The sequence below is a fragment of the Callospermophilus lateralis genome, chromosome 2 (genome assembly GCF_048772815.1).
Source record: "Callospermophilus lateralis isolate mCalLat2 chromosome 2, mCalLat2.hap1, whole genome shotgun sequence".
Classification (NCBI taxonomy): domain Eukaryota; kingdom Metazoa; phylum Chordata; class Mammalia; order Rodentia; family Sciuridae; genus Callospermophilus; species Callospermophilus lateralis.
Window position 1 is genome coordinate 108912531 of NC_135306.1, and position 17087 is coordinate 108929617.

At 40.2% G+C, this 17087-nt stretch overlaps 2 pseudogenes; both read right to left on the reverse strand.

Moving 5' to 3' along the window:
- Positions 1-1843: 1843 nt before the first annotated feature.
- LOC143391126 (oligosaccharyltransferase complex subunit OSTC pseudogene) lies at positions 1844-2603 on the reverse strand (annotated as a pseudogene).
- Positions 2604-13862: 11259 nt separating this feature from the next.
- LOC143393179 (U6 spliceosomal RNA) lies at positions 13863-13962 on the reverse strand (annotated as a pseudogene).
- Positions 13963-17087: the final 3125 nt, after the last annotated feature.

Consider the following 17087-nt stretch of genomic DNA (forward strand, 5'->3'; position numbering starts at 1 on the left):
ATGTGGGAGGCACTGGGTTCGACACTCAGCGCCACATATAAATAAGTAAATAAGATAAAGGTTCATCAACAACTAAAAAAATATATTGGAAAAAAATACACTACACCAACTCTGTTAGAAAAAAATTGTCTTTCTCTGAATTCATAGTTTTAGCAGCCATTAAGAGACAGCAGCATTTCCCCTTTGTTAACCATTCTGAGAAATTGTTTTCTTTTTAAAATTTATTTTTATTTTTTAATACCTTTATTTTATTTATTCATCTTTTTTTAAAAAAAATAGTGCTGAGGATTGAACCCAGTGCCTCACACATGCTAGGCAAGCACTCCACCCCTGAGCCACAACCCCAGCCCCTGTTCTCTTTTTCATAAGTGTATTTAATCCATTTACTTTTTTTATTTTATTCATTTATTTATTTATTTTGGTACCAGAGATTGAACTCAGGGGCACTCGACTACTGAGCCACATCCCCAGCCCTATTTTTTGTATTTTATTTAGAGACAGAGTCTACACTGAGTTGTTTAGTGCTTCGCTTTTTGCTGAGGCTGACTTTGAACTCATGATCTTCCTGTCTCAGTTTCCTGAGCCACTGGGATTACAGTTGTTTGCCACCACACAACTTTTCCTTTTTCCTCTCTAGCTTCTGCATATGAAAGAAAACATACAACCCTTCACCTTCTGAGTTTGACTTACTTAATGGTCTCTAGTTCTATCCATTTTCCTGCAAATGCCATAATTTTATTTTTTCTGTAGGACTGAATAAAACTCCATTGTGTATATACACCACTTTTTCTTTATCCATTCATCTGTTGATGGATACCTAGGCTGATATAGTTTAGTTATTGTGAATTGTGCTGCTATAAACATGGGTATGCATGTATCACTGTAGTTAGATGACCTTAATTCTCCAGAATAAATACTGAGGAGTGGTATAGCTGGATCCTAATGTGGTTCCATGCCTAGCCTTTTGGGAAACTTCCATATAGATTTCCACAGTGGTGGAACAAATTTACAATCCCAACAACAGTGTGAAAGTGTTCCTTTTCCTCTACATCCTCTCCAGCATTTATTATATGAATTCTTTTTTTTTTTTTTTTTTTTTTTTTTTGTAGCTAGAGATGGACAGCATGCCTTTATTTACTTTTATGTGGTGCTAAGGATCGAACCCAGTGCCTCACACATGCTAGGCAAGCGCTTTGCCGCTGAACTACAACCCCAGCCCCGATTATGTGTATTCTTTTTTTTTAATTATTTTTTAAGAGAGACTGAGAAGAGAGAAAAAAATTTTTTTTAATATTTATTTTTTAGTTTTCGACGGACACAACATCTTTGTTTGTATGTGGTGCTGAGGATCGAACCCGGGCCACACGCATGCCAGGCGAGTGCGCAACCGCTTGAGCCACATCCCCAGCCCTTATGTGTATTCTTGATGGCTGCCATTCTGAGTGGTGTCAGATGAAATCTCAGTATAGTTTTGATTTGCATTTCCATAATTGCTAAATGATATTGAACATTTTTCCACATATTTGTTGGTTATATGTATTTCTTCTTTTGAGAAGTGTCTGTTTAATTCATTTGCCCATTTGTTACTTGGGTTATTTGATTTTTTTTTAAAGAGAGAGAGAAAGAGAGATAATTTTTTAATATTTATTTTTCATTTTTCAGTGGATACAATATCTTTATTTTATTTTATTTTTTTACTGTGGTGCTGAGGATTGAACCCAGTGCCCCGCGCATGCCAGGCGAGCGCATTACCGCTTGAGCCACATCCCCAGCCCAAGTGTTATTTGACTTTTTGATGTAAAGTTTTTTTTTTTTGTTGTTGTTTTTTAAAGGGGATTGTAAAAAATAATCATTTTATTCAATATTATAATTTTAGAAGAACAGTATATATATGAAATGAAAAACTAAGAAAATGACACTTAACATTGTTGGTACAACAGGTCAGCAGGAAAAAAATACTGTGATAAACTTGTCTCTGATACCAAGAAATTCTAGTCCAAGCTTTCATATACTTCCTATGTTTTCACTTGATACTTCTTTTACTGCTGCTTTTTATTCTTTTCCACATTTCATAGTGGAGGACTGGTACAGCCTTTAAAACTTCATCAACAGGAGCAAATCCAGAATCCACTGATTTCTTCTCAAAAGGCACTCTAACCCATCAGATAACCCGGCAGTTTCATTCTCATGAATACTCTAGCCATGAAAAAGCTCAGTAGGACATAGACGAATTCAATGAATAGAAGAAGAAATCTATTGAGTTTTGGAATATTTGGTGCATTGGATCGATCCAGGATTATGAAACCTAAACCCCCCATTGTAAACAGGAAGCTGGATGCAAATCCTTCCATGATATATTGTTCATTTACTCTGTTGGCCAAGAAAGCTACTGGCCTCTGATGCCCATGTTCATCAGTCATAGAGCCAACACTCGGAGGTTCAACAATAACATCATAAATTATTCCTCCGGTGATGAGGAAATAAGACACCACCACCAGAGCATACACCGTCATGGCCGACGGCATATGCACCCAGGGCGGCTTCTTCAGCTTCAGGTTGGGACATTCGAGCACTAAGAACGGGACCCGGTAGAAAGTCTCCATGTTGGTAGCAGCCGGGGCAGCTCTCGGGCCTGCAGCCCCACCTGATGTAAAGTTTTTTGAGCTCTTTATATATTCTAGTTATTAATCATCTGTCAGAAGAGTAGTTAACAGGAGCTGGGGATGTGGCTCAAGTGGTAGTGCGCTCGCCTGGCATGCGTGCGGCCCGGGTTCGATTCTCAGCACCACATACAAACAAAGATGTTGTGTCCGCCGAAAACTAAAAAATAAATATTAAAATTCTCTCTCTCTCTCTCTTTCTCTCTCCTCTCTCACTCTCTCTTTAAAAAAAAAAGAAGAGTAGTTAACAAAGATTTTCTCCCATTCTCTAGGTTCTCCCTTCACCATTCCAAATTTTTCCCTTTGCTATGCAGAAGCTTTTAAATCTAATGCTGTCCCATTTATTAGCTCTTGGAATTACTTCCTAAGCTTTAAGGGTTCTATTGAGAAAGTCATTGCCTATGCCTACATACTGGAGTGTTGACACTATGTCTTCTTGTAGGAGTTGAATAGTTTCCTAGGTCTTTGATCCATTTTGGGTTGGTTTTTGTGCAAGGTGGGAGATAAAGGTCTAGTTTCATTTTTCTACAAATGGACATCCAATTGTCCCAGCACCAGTTATTAAAAAGGCTGTCTTTTCACTGGGCACAGAGAAAAGCATACACCTGTAATCCCAGCTACTCAGGAGGCTAAGACAGGAGGATCACAAGTTTGAAACAGCTTCAGCAACTTTGTGAGGCCCTGTCTCAAAAAGTAAAAGAGAGCTGGAGATGTAACTGAGTGGTAAAGTGCTTCTGGGTTCAATCCCCAGTACCAACAAAACAAAACAAAACAAAACTGTCTTTTCTCTAATGTATGTTTTTGGCACCTTTGTCAAGGATCCAATGACTATAGATGTGTGTAACCTATTTACTTTTACTGTCATTATAATTATGGCCTATTAGGTGGGGACTTTAGAGTTGATTGGGATTAGATAAATACTGGTGACTTTAGAAAAAAGAGAGAGACCAAAAGATATACACACGCCTGTCTCTCACTGTCTTGAGAGTCTGCCAGCAAGAAGGCCATCACTAGATGTGGTCCATGAACCTTGGACCTCTAGAATCATGAGCCAAAATAAATCTCTTTTCTTTATAACTTAGCCAGTTTGTAGTAATGTTATCTGCAACAGAAAATGGACAAAGGTAGTCTCTTTTATAATTTACAGTTGTCTGCTGGACATTTGATTTCTTGGATATATTAATCACAGTTCTTATTTTATTTTTGTAGTGTTGGGGATGAAACCAGAGCTTTATGCATGTTAGGCAAGCATTCTACCACTGAATTACATTCCCACCCTAGTTATAATTCATTTAAAATCTGTGTATGATAACTCCATTTTCTGGACCCTCATTGGGTATATTTCAATTCATACTTTTTCTTGATGTTTACTTAATTCTTGTCTTCTTCAATCCATGTTGGTTTATTTATTTTTGAGTGCAAAGCACCATGTGTAAACAACTCAAAATATTTGAGGTTTTGGATGATGTTATCTATTAGAAAAACTTTTGCTAATAGCAGGGAGTTAGGGTAAAGGAAGATCACTTTTTAAAAATTTTTTTCAGTTGTAGATGGACAAAATACCTTTACTTTATTTTTGATGTGGTGTTGAGGATAGAACCCAGTGCCTTCCACATGTGAGGCAAGTGCTGTGCCACTGAGCTACAACCTCAGCCCCAAGGAAGACCATCTTAATCTGGCCATCTCAGGACCATTTTGCTTCTTAAAAGTATTCTCGTTGCCAGGGGGAATGGTGGCCCATGGTGGCAGCTAGGGAGGCTGAGGCAGGAGGATCACACTTTCAAAGCCATCCTCAGCAACAGAGAGGCATTAAGCAACTCAGTGAGACCCTGAATCTAAATAAAATACAAAATAGGGCTGGGGATGTGGCTCAGTGGTTGAGTGCCCCTGAGTTCAATCCCTGGTACAAAAAAAAAAAAAAAAAAGTTATCCTTGCTAGACAGGGTAGTGTATGCCTGTAATCTCAGTGATTTAGGAGGTTGAGACAGGAGGACAGCACATTTGAGGCCAGCCCCAGCAACTTAGTGAGACCCTGTCTCAAAATAAAATTTAAAAACAGCTGGGATGTAGCTTATTGGCAAATTATCTCTGGGTTCAATTCCTGGTACACACACAAAAAAAGTGTCCTTGATGAATTTCCTCATATTTTCACGAATCTTTTACCTGAGCATATGAATGTGTTGAATTTTAGATTCTTGGCCTGCTGGGAGCCATCAGCCAAGTAGGTATGACAATCTCCTTGCCAGCTTACTCCCATGCTGTCTAGTGGAAGGACTTCTGAAAGGTGACCTTGCTCAAGGACCAGGGCAGGATCCATGTTTAGGGTGTTCCCCCTTTAGAAAAGGGCGGTTTAGCATAATAGGAGATTAGGGTGTTCCCCCTTTAGAATAGGGCATATCCTGCTGCTGAGTTCCTCTTGAGTTCTTAGGGTCAGACAGTATATTTTGGGAGACAGAAGCCCAAGATTAGTGGATTTGGGCAGAGAGTGGATTTGGGCAGAGAACGTGGATTCCCCCAGAACGTGTTTGTAGACGGCCGGTGTGAGTTCGGGAATAAAGAATTGCTGTTTGAATCTACAAGCTGTGTGGAGACTCGTGATTTGTGCCCAGCCAGAGACTGCGGCATTGGCCCACTAATCTACCTTGTCTACTCTAAGCAGTTCGAATTTTTGTCTTTTTTGGAACTGGGGGTTGAACCCAGGGTTTTGCGAATGCAAGGCACACGCTTTGTTACTGAGCTACATCCCAGCTCTCAATTTCTTTTAACTCTCATATTGATTCATTTCCCAAGATGTCTAGACTTTACCCTTTGATCTCATATTTCCCTGGATATTCTCTACCTTGGTTGGTGGACCTGTATAGAAGGGCTGAAATCCAGGTCCTAGCATATGCCTTCCTTATGGATTAGGGTTGTGTTTGGACTAGGGATATGAAATTACGGCAGAGATTCTTCTGATATTAAAATCCTCTGAAGTATCCCAGCTCCCACTTGGAGCGATCCCTTTCACACCTGGGACCACTTTACTTTGCCTATCAGATTTGCCTCTCAGGTCTTAGTGGGGAAAATGCTAGGATCCAGCCAGCAAGCCAGTACCTCGTTGAAAGCTTAGGACACACCTGACTTCTTGACATTCAGTGGCTGCTATTTTCTGCCCTTAAATAGTAACAATGGAAAACAGTGGAGTGCCCAAGGTCATAGGAGAGAGGGCTGCAGACCTTCACACTCTTTCCTACCTGCTTTCCTACCCTACCCTATCTCATCCCTGTCACTCTAGGCTGCCCCCCACTGCCCTCCACCCCTCTTCAAACAAACAGAAACCTATCGTCTGTTTTCCAAGAATGCCTCCACGTTTTGATGTTAATATGACAGGAGCACCATCTTTGCTCCTATTATTTATTTATTTATTTAAGACAGGGTCTTACTAAATTGCCCAGGCTTCCCTCTGTGACCACCTCCAAGTATGTAGGACTACAGATATTTGCCACCAAGTCCAGGTCCATCTCCTCCTTCTACTTCTTTTTCTTTTTAAAAATACCTTTCTTTTTTTTCTTTTTTCTTTTTATTCTTTTGGAGTGGATACCAGGGATTGGACTCAGGGCACCATTAAGCCATATCCCCAGCCCTATTTTGTATTTTATTTAGAGACAGGGTCTCACTGAGTTGCTAAGTGCCTTGCTTTTGCTGAGGCAGGCTTTGACCTGGTGATCCTCCTGCCTCTGCCTCCTGAGCTGCTGGGATTACAGGCTAGTGCCACTGCGCCTGGTTATTTTTATGTGGTGCTGAGGCTTGAAACCAGTGCCTCACATGTGCTAGCTGAGCATTCTACCACTGAGTCACAAACCCAGCCTCCCTTCTACTTCTGACAGGGGGTTTGTGCTGGGACTAGAAGCCAGCAGCCCATGCTAGTTAGTCAAAAATATCTTCAATCATTATTACTATTATCTTTTAATGGTCAAATCTAATGTTCTTTTCTTGGGTGAGTTTTTTGTTTTGCTTTTCTTAGTTTTTTTTTTCTTCCTTTCCTGGACTGGGGATCAAATCCAGACCATCATGCATTCTAAGCATGCACTCTTCCACTGAGCTACATCCCAGTGCCCAGTGATTTCTTCAGGGTTTTTGGTGATTGTTGTATATTTGTTTTGTTTTTTATATGGTACAGGGGACTGCATCCAGGAGTGCTCTACCACTGAGCTACACCCCCAGCCCTTATTTGTTTATTTATTTTGAGACAAGTTTGGGCTAAATTGCCTAGGTTAGCCTTGAACTCACAATCCTCCTGACTCAGCAAGTAACAGTGGGGATCATAGTTGTGTGCCACCATGCTCGAGCTCGTTAGTTGTTTTTCAAATTGGGAAGTTCTTTCTTATCCAGAGATTCATTTGGAGAACTTATTTTTTTTAAATAGGGTTTTTTTGTTGTTTGTTTGTTTTTTGGTACCAGGGATTGAACCCATGGGTGCTTACCACTGAGCCACATCTCCAGCCCTTTTTTTTTTGATACAGGGTCTCACTAGTTTGCTTACAGTCTTGCTAAATTGCTGAGGCTGGCTTTGAACTTGTGATTCTCCTGCCTCAGACTCCTGAGTCACTCAGATTACAGGTGTGCACCACCACACACAGCTAAATGGTATTCTTTAATTTCTCTGGGATTTATTCTGTGTGGGATGCACAGTGGCTATCCAGCTTGATTTTTTCTAAATAGCTAGACAATTTATGCCACTTATTAATTCATTTATTCCCCCCATTGATTTGGAATGTCTTCTGTATCATAACTGATGAGCCCAGCCTAATTCCATTTTAAGATTGGGAGCCATCTACCTCATCACAAAGTCATGAAAAGTTAATTTCTGTTTTACTATAACTTACTGAGATTTCTAAACTTGTTTGGAATTCCTGCCCGTGCTCTGAACTCACCCATACCTGTCTCTCCTTAACCAGATAACAACCCTCTCTAAAACCTTAGTGGCGACTCATAAATCCTGGCTCCCCTTGACTAGATAAAAACCCTTTCTGAAATCTCAACAGCGCCTCATAAATTCTGATGTTGGGATCCGAATTTACTCCCTACCTTGAAATATCATACCATGAAGATCATTAATCTGCTATCTCCCCTTGTATTACATTTGCCAGAACCCTATTAGTTGTAAGTTACCAAGACACCCCCTTTTTAACTGTTTGTGCTATATAAACCTTTTCTTCCCAGAGAGCTGGGCTGTCCTCAGGCCCTGAAATTTTGGCTGAGGAAGTCGCTGGTCAGCTCTCTTTGTGTACAAATATAAACTTGATTTGATTTGGCTTAAAATTGGAGTCGGTGGTCTTTTCTTTGCATAGTGGTTCAACAATAACATCAGATGTGTCTGTTTCTAGTGTATCTTATTCACTTTATATTCATACTTGTGCTCCAAATCACATAGTTATAATTACAAAGCCTTAGAACTATAAATATTTTTATTTAAAAAAAAACTTTTAGGGCTGGGGTTGTGGCTCAGTGGTAGGTAGAGCTCTCGCCTAGCACATGTGAGGCACTGGGTTCCTCAGCACCACATAAAAATAAATAAACAAAATAAAGATATTGTGTCCATCTATAACTAAAAATATTATAATTTTTTTAAAAAGGAAAATTTGCTTACTTTTTATTTGAAATTAATTTAAAGTCGTTGTAGGATCATTTTTATATTGTGGGATTCAAATTGTGACTTACTAAAATTGTCTTAAGTCAGTTGGTAACAATTTAAGTTGGTATGTTTACCCTGAAAAAAATTTTTTTTACTGTATTTTCTTGTAGTAATTGGCTTTGAGTTGATAATGAGTGTATGTTTATAAAGTGCATATGGTAACTTGATATTGTGAAACAGCTTTAGATATTTTTGTTTGAGATATTTTCTTCTATAAACTATTTTTGTGCTTTTTTCTTACAAATGCCACCACTTAGGATTATTATAGTGTGAAGATTATTCTTACAATATGTGGCATAGTGTAGATAAGTCATGTATATTTTAAAATATTATCGATATAATTCCCAGTCTCATTATTTTACTGAAGGTGAATATTAAAACTTTTCTTTCTTTTTTTTTTTTTTTTTTTTTTTTTTTTGTAGTTGGACACAATACCTTTATGCAGGGTTTCTTTTCTAGCGACTAAAAGGCTCAGGGGTTACTCTAGTTGAACTGGGCTGACTGGGCTGTGTGAAATAACCACACAAGAGACACAAATACCTTTTTCTTTGGGGTCGCTGTGACGGCTCCTCTGACTTTAAGGGTCCTCAGGAAGAGAGAGCGAGTGTGAGAGCACATGCTGACCCCTTTTATTGAGGAGAAGCCATTCAAATGAGGCAAGGGGTCAGGTTTCAGGGGGCTGAGTCTAGCTTCATGATGTCCACTATTAGCAGGTTGACTGACACCTGGGTAGGCCACACCCAAGGGCACAGTAAGAGAAGGGGACACACACAAGGCACTTCCATGGAAGATTCTACCCTAAACAGGGCAAGGGGTTATATTATAAAGGAACAGGTGAGTGTAGCTCCACCCATGGGGTTGTAGCAAGACACGCCCCCCCACACACAAAAACACAGTCACTAGAACCCTAGAAGGGTGGGGCAGTCTAGCAGCTTGGGTGCCTAACACCAACCACATCGCCCAGCAGGGGAATTAACTCAGTCACCAGGTTGGTCTCTCACACCTTTATTTATTTATTTTTATGTAGTGCCGAGGATCGAACTCAGGGCCTGGCATGTGCTAGGCGAGTGCTCTATCACTGAGCCACAACCCCAGCCCCTTAAAACTTTTCTATTAGGAAAAAAAGTACCATAATTATAGCTTCTTTTTCAGGCATGTGACATGAACTGCATTTATTCACATGTGACATGAACTGCATTTAGTCACATTCACTTTTTCTTTCTTTTTTTTTTTTTTTTTTGTTGAGGTCTTGCTGCATTGCCCAGGCTGGTCTTCAACCTGGGCTCAAGAGGATCCTCTTGCCTCAGCTTCTGGAGTAGTGGGAGACTACAGGCCTGCTCACACATTAACTTTTTATTATACCTTTGTAAAGTTGGCCTTATTTCTTTGGGATAGCATCTTATCCTTTCTTTTCCACAACGTTCTTGGGAAAAAAGAATGAGCAAATTAGTAGCTGGGCATGCTGGTACATGCCTGTAATCCCAGCAGCTTGTAAGTCTTGAGGATTTCGAATTCAAAGCTAGCCTTAGCGATCTAGGGAGGTCTTAAGCAACTTAATGAGACCCTGTCTCAAAATAAGAAATAAAAAGGGTTTGGGATATGGCTCAGTGGTTAAGCACCTCTGGGTTCAATCCCTGGTATCAAAAAAAAAAAAAAAAAAAAAAGGAGGAGGAGGGAGAGGAGGGGGAGGAGGAGAAGAAAAAGAAAAGAAGCAGCAGCAGCAAATTAACATTTAGGTTCCTACTAGGTCCTGACTGTAATGTACTTTGGAGTGTTTTCTCATTTAATTCCCACAGCCATACCCGGACATGTTACATAGTCCATATTTTACTTAAGGAAACTGAAGGAAGAATACAGAGAAATAACTCAGCATGACTAGCAGCTGAAAAGGGTTGAGGATTGTACCTAAATTGATGCTGCATGAGTCGAAGCCTTGCTAAACTGTATCTGGGATGTGTTCAGGCCATAGTAGTGTCTCTGCCCTCACACTTTTGAGCTCTGGCTGAGGTGAAATCCAGTCCCTTCCCCTACTCCCAGCTAATTACATCAGCAGTGTGCGAAGCAGGACCTACCACTGCCATGCACTCCCCTCCTCTCCCTCTAGGTGGAACTCTAAGCACTTCCCATTGGAACCACAGCTCTACCCAGGTTCTGCCCCTTGTGTCTATTGCTCCTCAATAGCAAACACTCTTAGCAAACAATACTTTGAGTATTTCACTCCCCTAAGCTCAAAGTCCTTAACTCTAAAAAATGTTTACATTAGGGCCAGACACAGTAGCACACACCAGTAATACCAGCTACTTGGGAGGCTGAAGAGGTAGGATCATAAATTCAAGGCCAGCTGGGCAACTCAGTGAGATCCTGCCTCAAAATGAAAACTAAAGCACGCTAGTGAATAGCTTGGTAGAGCACCCCAGGATTCAATCCCCAGTAACAGGAAAAAAAAAAAAAAAATCTGTGCTGGCAGAAGAGGGTATAGATCATTGTTAAAGCCCTTGCCTAAAATGCATAAGGCCTTGAGTTTGATACACAGTACTGCCAAAAGAAAAAAAGGGTTTATGCTATAATGGGGAAAAAATAAAAACATAAAAGTGTTTAGGGCTGGGGGTATAGCTTGGTGGTACAGCACTTGCCTAGCAAGCATGAGGCACTGGGTTCAATCCCCAGCACTACAAAAAAAGAAAACAGAAAGAAAAAAAGAAGTGTGGAGATAGTGTAAATGATTGTTCTGTAACTAATAGAGCACTTGTTCTATTTTTTAGAATATTTATTTTTTAGTTTTCGGCAGACACAACATTTTTATTTGTATGTGGTGTTGAGGATTGAACCTAGGCCACATGCATGCCAGGTGAGCATGCTACCTCTTGAGTCACATCCCCAACCCACAGAGCACTTCTTCTATATCACACAGTAGCTGGGTATAATGGCAAAAAGTATGTAGTTTCTAGTTTGTGTTTTGGTTTCTTTCTTTCTATATATATTAGGTCGGTGGTGGCAACTTAGTGGCAACTTAGAACAAAGCAGCCTGCTCCGGAAAAGAACATCAATCAGATGCTGGCGGAAACACCTGTCAATCAGCAAGATCTCCTGACTAACGCCTGTCAATCAGGAGGACCCCCTGGCCAATTCTGGAGTTCAGCCAACTCCCCTGACCAACTCCAAGGGGACAAGGGACCCTAGAAACACCTTTTCCTGTCCCAAGCCCTTCTCTTCCTGCTGTAAGCCCCATAAAAGTCCAGTCCATAAAAGCTTCCACGCGGTTTCTCCTCAGACCCTTCCTCTGTCCCCTCTGTGGGTCTATGGAGTTCCGCCCGGGAGTGATATCCCAATAAAGCATGTTCAGCAGCCCTCCTTTGGTCGCTGCCTGTCTCGTCTGATCTGACTATATATATATATATATATATATATATATATATATTAGTTGTCAATGGATCTTTATTTATTTATATATGGTGCTGAGAATTGAACCCTGTGCTTCACACATGCCAGGAAAGTGCTCTACCACTGAGCTACAACACCAGCCCTAGGTTTCTTTCTTTCTTTCTTTTTTTTTTTTTTTTGAAGGAAAGAGAGAGAGAGAGAGAAAGAGAGAGAGAGAGAGAGAGAGAGAATATGAGTCTTTTTGTAGATGGACACAACACAATGCCTTTATTTTTATGTAGTGCTGAGAATCAAACTTGGGTCCCACCCATGTTAAGTGAGCGCTCTACCGCTGAGCCACAGTCCCAGCCCACCTTGGTTTCTTTTTTAAGATAGTCTTACTAAGTTTCCCAGGCTGGTCTTGAACCTGTGATCCTCCTGCCTTAGCATCCAGATTACAGTTGTGTGCCATCATACCTGACTCATACATGGCCCTTTCTTAGTGGGGAGGCTGACAAGTTTTAAATTGATAATTTCAACTTAATGGAAAAATTATAGAATATGGGGGGCTGGGTATATAGTTCACTCAGTGGAGTGCTTGCCTCACATGTATAAGGCCCTGGGTTCAATCCCCAGCACCACACACACACACACACACACACACAAATATATATATAATATGTATATTCTAACACAGTATATATAAACAAATATATCTATATGTATATGCACACAAGTGTAGGTAAAAAAGGGTAAAAATAGCAATACTCAATATTAAGTGGTAATCTCCATCTGGTACTTACGATTTATTTTTGTCTTGTACAGCCAGAGGAATGAGAAGTTGTGCTCCATTTATGTACAATATGTCAAAATGCATTATTCTATACAATAAAGAAATAAAATTTTTAAAAATTTATTTTTGCCTTTTCCAAATATACTTTAATGATAATATATAACTTTAACAATGGAAAACATTTAAAAGCTAAACATACATGGGGCTCCCAATGGTCAAAGGTGGGACAATTTGAACATTAATATAGATAATGATAGGCATATACATTGAATTTAAAAATTCATTAATTTGTACTGATAGTAATCTTTACTTTTTTTTTTTTAATTTGGTACTAGAAATTGAACTAATGTAAGGGTCCGGCGAAACATCCGAGGAAGAGACCACCAAGAGACTGACTCATGCAATTGCAGAAGGGGGTTTATTGGGGATCCATTCCAACGCGCTGGGGCTCCCGGCCCACTCAAGAAGGGTGAGCAGCCAAGAGCCCTGGGCAGGGGTTGAGCAGTGCTTAAGTACACTTCTTGGGGAGGGCGGGGGCTTTGCATACATCAGAACAAATCAGCATGAGGTGCGGGAAAATTGAACAACTCTGAGACATGATTAGTACATTCATTGGCGGGAACAGATTGGGCGGGGGTGATTGGTCACTCCTAAGCGGGGTACACATTTAAACTGATTGGTTTAGGTCCTGCAATGCCTACGTGCCAGGCTTCACAGAGTCCCAGGTTATTAGACAACCAGGGAGTCAGTGGAAATACTTACTGGGCAGTTCGGGTATTGTCTTAACAGCTACAGGAATCACAGGTTTTGGGGGTAGCAGAGGAATTTAAAAATACCTGGTCTTTTACTTTTTAACCCAGGCCTCGCCGCTTAGAAGCTTTACAATGCCCGGTCTTTTACACTTTAACTCAGGCTTTGCAGTTTAGAAATAGCTTAGAAATTTTACCCTTACACTAAGGGGTGCTTTACCACTGAGCTACATCCCCAGACCTTTCTATTTCTTATTTTGAGAAAAGTTCTTGCTAAATTGCCAAGGCTAAACTCAAATTTGAGATTCTCCTGCCTCAGCCTCCTAAGACACTGGGATTACACATGTGTGCCACTGTGCCTGGCTAGATTCTGGACGTAATTTTATTTATCTATTTATTTATTGCCATTTGAAACCAAATATTTATTTTTTTAATTAAAGGGTTTCAATAAAATTTCAAGCAAATGCAAACTAGAAGACAAGCCCAGGAATTCAAAGAGGAACAATCTTCCAGACAACAAGGAACACCAAGGCCATCTTCTTCCACTCTAGCCAAAGTACTGGTGGCCAAAATGGTGTTAATCAGTCAATGTTATACAGATAATCAAGTGTTTACCACATTATCAAAAAAATATGGAATGCTTCAAAATTTGCGTGTCATCCTTGAGCAGGGGCAATGCTCTCTTTATAGTTCCAATCTCAGTATATGTGCTGCCAAAGCAAGCACAGATTCTGGATTTTAAAAGAGCTCTAAAAGGGAACTAGATATGGTGGTGCATACCTGTGATCCCAGTGATTCAGGAGGCTGAATTGGAGGATTACAGTTTGAGGCCAGCCTCAGCAATTTAGAGGCCCTAAGCAACTTAGTGAGACTCTCTCAAAATGAAAAATAAAAAGGGCTGGGAATGTGGCTCAGTGGATAAGTGCCCCTGGGTTCAATTCCTGGTGCAAAAAAAAAAAAAAAAAAAAGCATCTTTGGAAAAACTGGAAACATTTAAACATGAACCACATGTTAATCAATATATTTTCTTGGGATGATATGGTTCAACAACAAATACACACACACATACATACATATAGAGGGATTCAGTAAACTTGACAAAACATTAAATGTGTTGAAATGTGAAGACTACTTAGAGTATTTTTGCAACTTTTCTGTAGGTTTGAAAATTTCCAAAATAAAATGTCAGGACTGTTAACTTGATCTGGGTGGTAGTTACAGGGGTATTAACCTATGTTAAAAAAAAAAAAAAAAACTGAAGCTGGAAGTATAGCTCAGTGGAAGAAGATGTGTGTTTGTCTAGCATGCCAAGGCCATGGGCTCCATGCCCAGCACCAGAGAAAAACAACAAAAAACTTATTGAGCTGTTACACTTAAGAGTCATACACTATATATATATATATATATATATATATATATATATATATATATATAGTTATAGGTGGACACAATGTCTTTATTTTTCTTTATATGGTGCTGAGGATGGAACCAGTACCTCACACATGTTACCTGAGCGCTCTACCTCTGAGCCACAACCCCAGCCCAGTCATACACTTTTTATACTTTATTGTGTGTATATTAAACCTTAAAAGGTAGAAAGGAGAGCTCAAGGGCTCCCATATTTGTTAGATAAAGCAGAGATTCTTTATACCACATTGCTTTTCTGATTTTTTAAAAATTTTTCTTTTTCTTTTCTTTTGTGTGTTGGGGATCAGACTCAGGCCTTGGCATATTAAGCATATGCTCTACCATTAGCTCCCTAACCCTCTTGTTTGCTAAGAAGAAACTCAGTTCCTGTTCCTTTTGTGTATTTCAGTGACAACACAGTGCCTAGAATATGCTAGGCTCCCTAGCAATATGTGTGATACATATTGAATTAATGAAATTCAGCAACACTCTTTACCATTCCATCTCATCTCCCCCTCCTGCCATCCCTGACCACCTGTCCTAGTCTAAAAGATCTTTGCTTTCAATTTTGAAACACAATTCCTTCACCCATTCTTCTGTGAGATTGGTGAGATGTCCTAAATTTCACTACAAAGGTAGGAAGAGGGAGGAGAGGAGAGATAAGAGAAGTTAATCAGTCAACAGTTGGACAGTTTCAGGCCAAAACAAAACAAAACAAAACAAAACATAACCTTCCTGAATAAGTGTTGAAACTTTGACTCAAAACTCCCAGAAGGCGGGGCACAGTGTCGCACACTTGTAATCCCAGCAGGCCAGGAGGCAGAGGCAGGAGGATCGCCAGTTCAAAGCCAGCCACAGCAACAGTGAGGCACAAAGCAACTCAGTGAGACCTATCTCTAAATAAAATTCAAAATAGGCCTGGGGATGTGGCTCAGTGATTGAGTGCCTCTGAGTTCCATCTCCAGTATCTTCCCAAAAGAAAAAATTCTAGAGTGCAATAGTGAACGCCTATAATCCCAGTGGTTTGGGAGGCTGAGGAAGGAGGATCACAAGTTCAAAGCCAGCCTCAGCAATTTATCGAGGCCCTCAATTTAGTGAGACCCCCATCTCTAAATAAAATACAAAAAAGGGCTGGGGATGTGGCTCAGTGGTTAAGTGGCCCTGGGTTCAATCCTTGATAACAACAACATTAAAAACCCCAAACTCCTAGAGGTGAGGCATGGTGGTGCAAGCCCGTAATTTCAGCTACTTCCAGTGACTTGGGAGACTAAGGCAGGATAACAAGTTTGAGTTCAACCTGAGCAATTTAGCAAAACCTTGTCTATTGAAAAAAAAAAAAAAAAAAAAAAAAAAAAAAGCAGCCTCCTAGCCCCTGGTTTCAATCCTCACTACCTTAACCAAACAAAATTCCCAGAGATCCACCATTAAGCTGGCACATTTTGTTGACTGTACACACTATCCTAAAACATTGACTACTTTGTTTATAGCCAATAAACCAATATATCTATAGCCAATGTAAATTCAATGCAAACAATTTAAGCTTTCTTTCCCACAAATTTTCATTTGACTTTTTAGATCCAGGAGACATATTTCCAGGTGCTACCTAGTCTTGCTGCTGGTGACTGTCCCAGGATGGAAGTTTTCTTCTGGCTACCATAAACCTTTTATTTCAGGAATCTCTTGGTCTTGAACTTGGTTTAACAGGTGGAAGCCACTGCTGTGAAGAACCCTTACCTAAATTTTCTGAGCTCTCATCTATATCATCTGTTAAGTCCTCACAACGAACTATGAGGTTGGTTAAGAAACAGGACCACAATCATGGCGTGTGGGCCACGCCTGTAATCCCACAGATTTAGGAGGTTGAGGCAGGAGGATTGCAGGTCTGAGACCAGGCTTGTCTCAAAATTTAAAAAGCTAGTGATGTAGCTCAGTGATAAAGCTCCTGTCCCTGTGTTTACTCTACAATAACAACAACAACAAACAAACAAACAAACAAAAAACACCAAAAATGGGAATCACAGGTAGTGCCTTTGGTCACTGTTATTATATAGAGGACCCAGGATTAGAATTTATGGTTTACTCAGGGTCTGTTCCTTTGAAAACTATGGCCATGTTGTTCTCTCTCTTGTCTGACCACAAGATAAAATTTCAAATTGTGCTGAGGTCGCATTAACTTCTTACCGAGTGCTCCTACAAGACTTTGTAATACATACTGTGAGCAACTAGGAAACAATAATTATTACATTAGTATTCCCGTGTGTTGGTAGTGGGAGGCACTCACTAGAAACTGGTTTACTGAATGTAACCAATTTAGAATCGGACATACGATGCCCAGATCCTAAGAGGCGCTGTCCCCGTACAAGAAGCAGCTTAATCCATGTGACTTAAGACTACAGTCTAGAGACCAAAGGGCTCCTTCGCACCCGAAGGTGGACCAGCTCCAC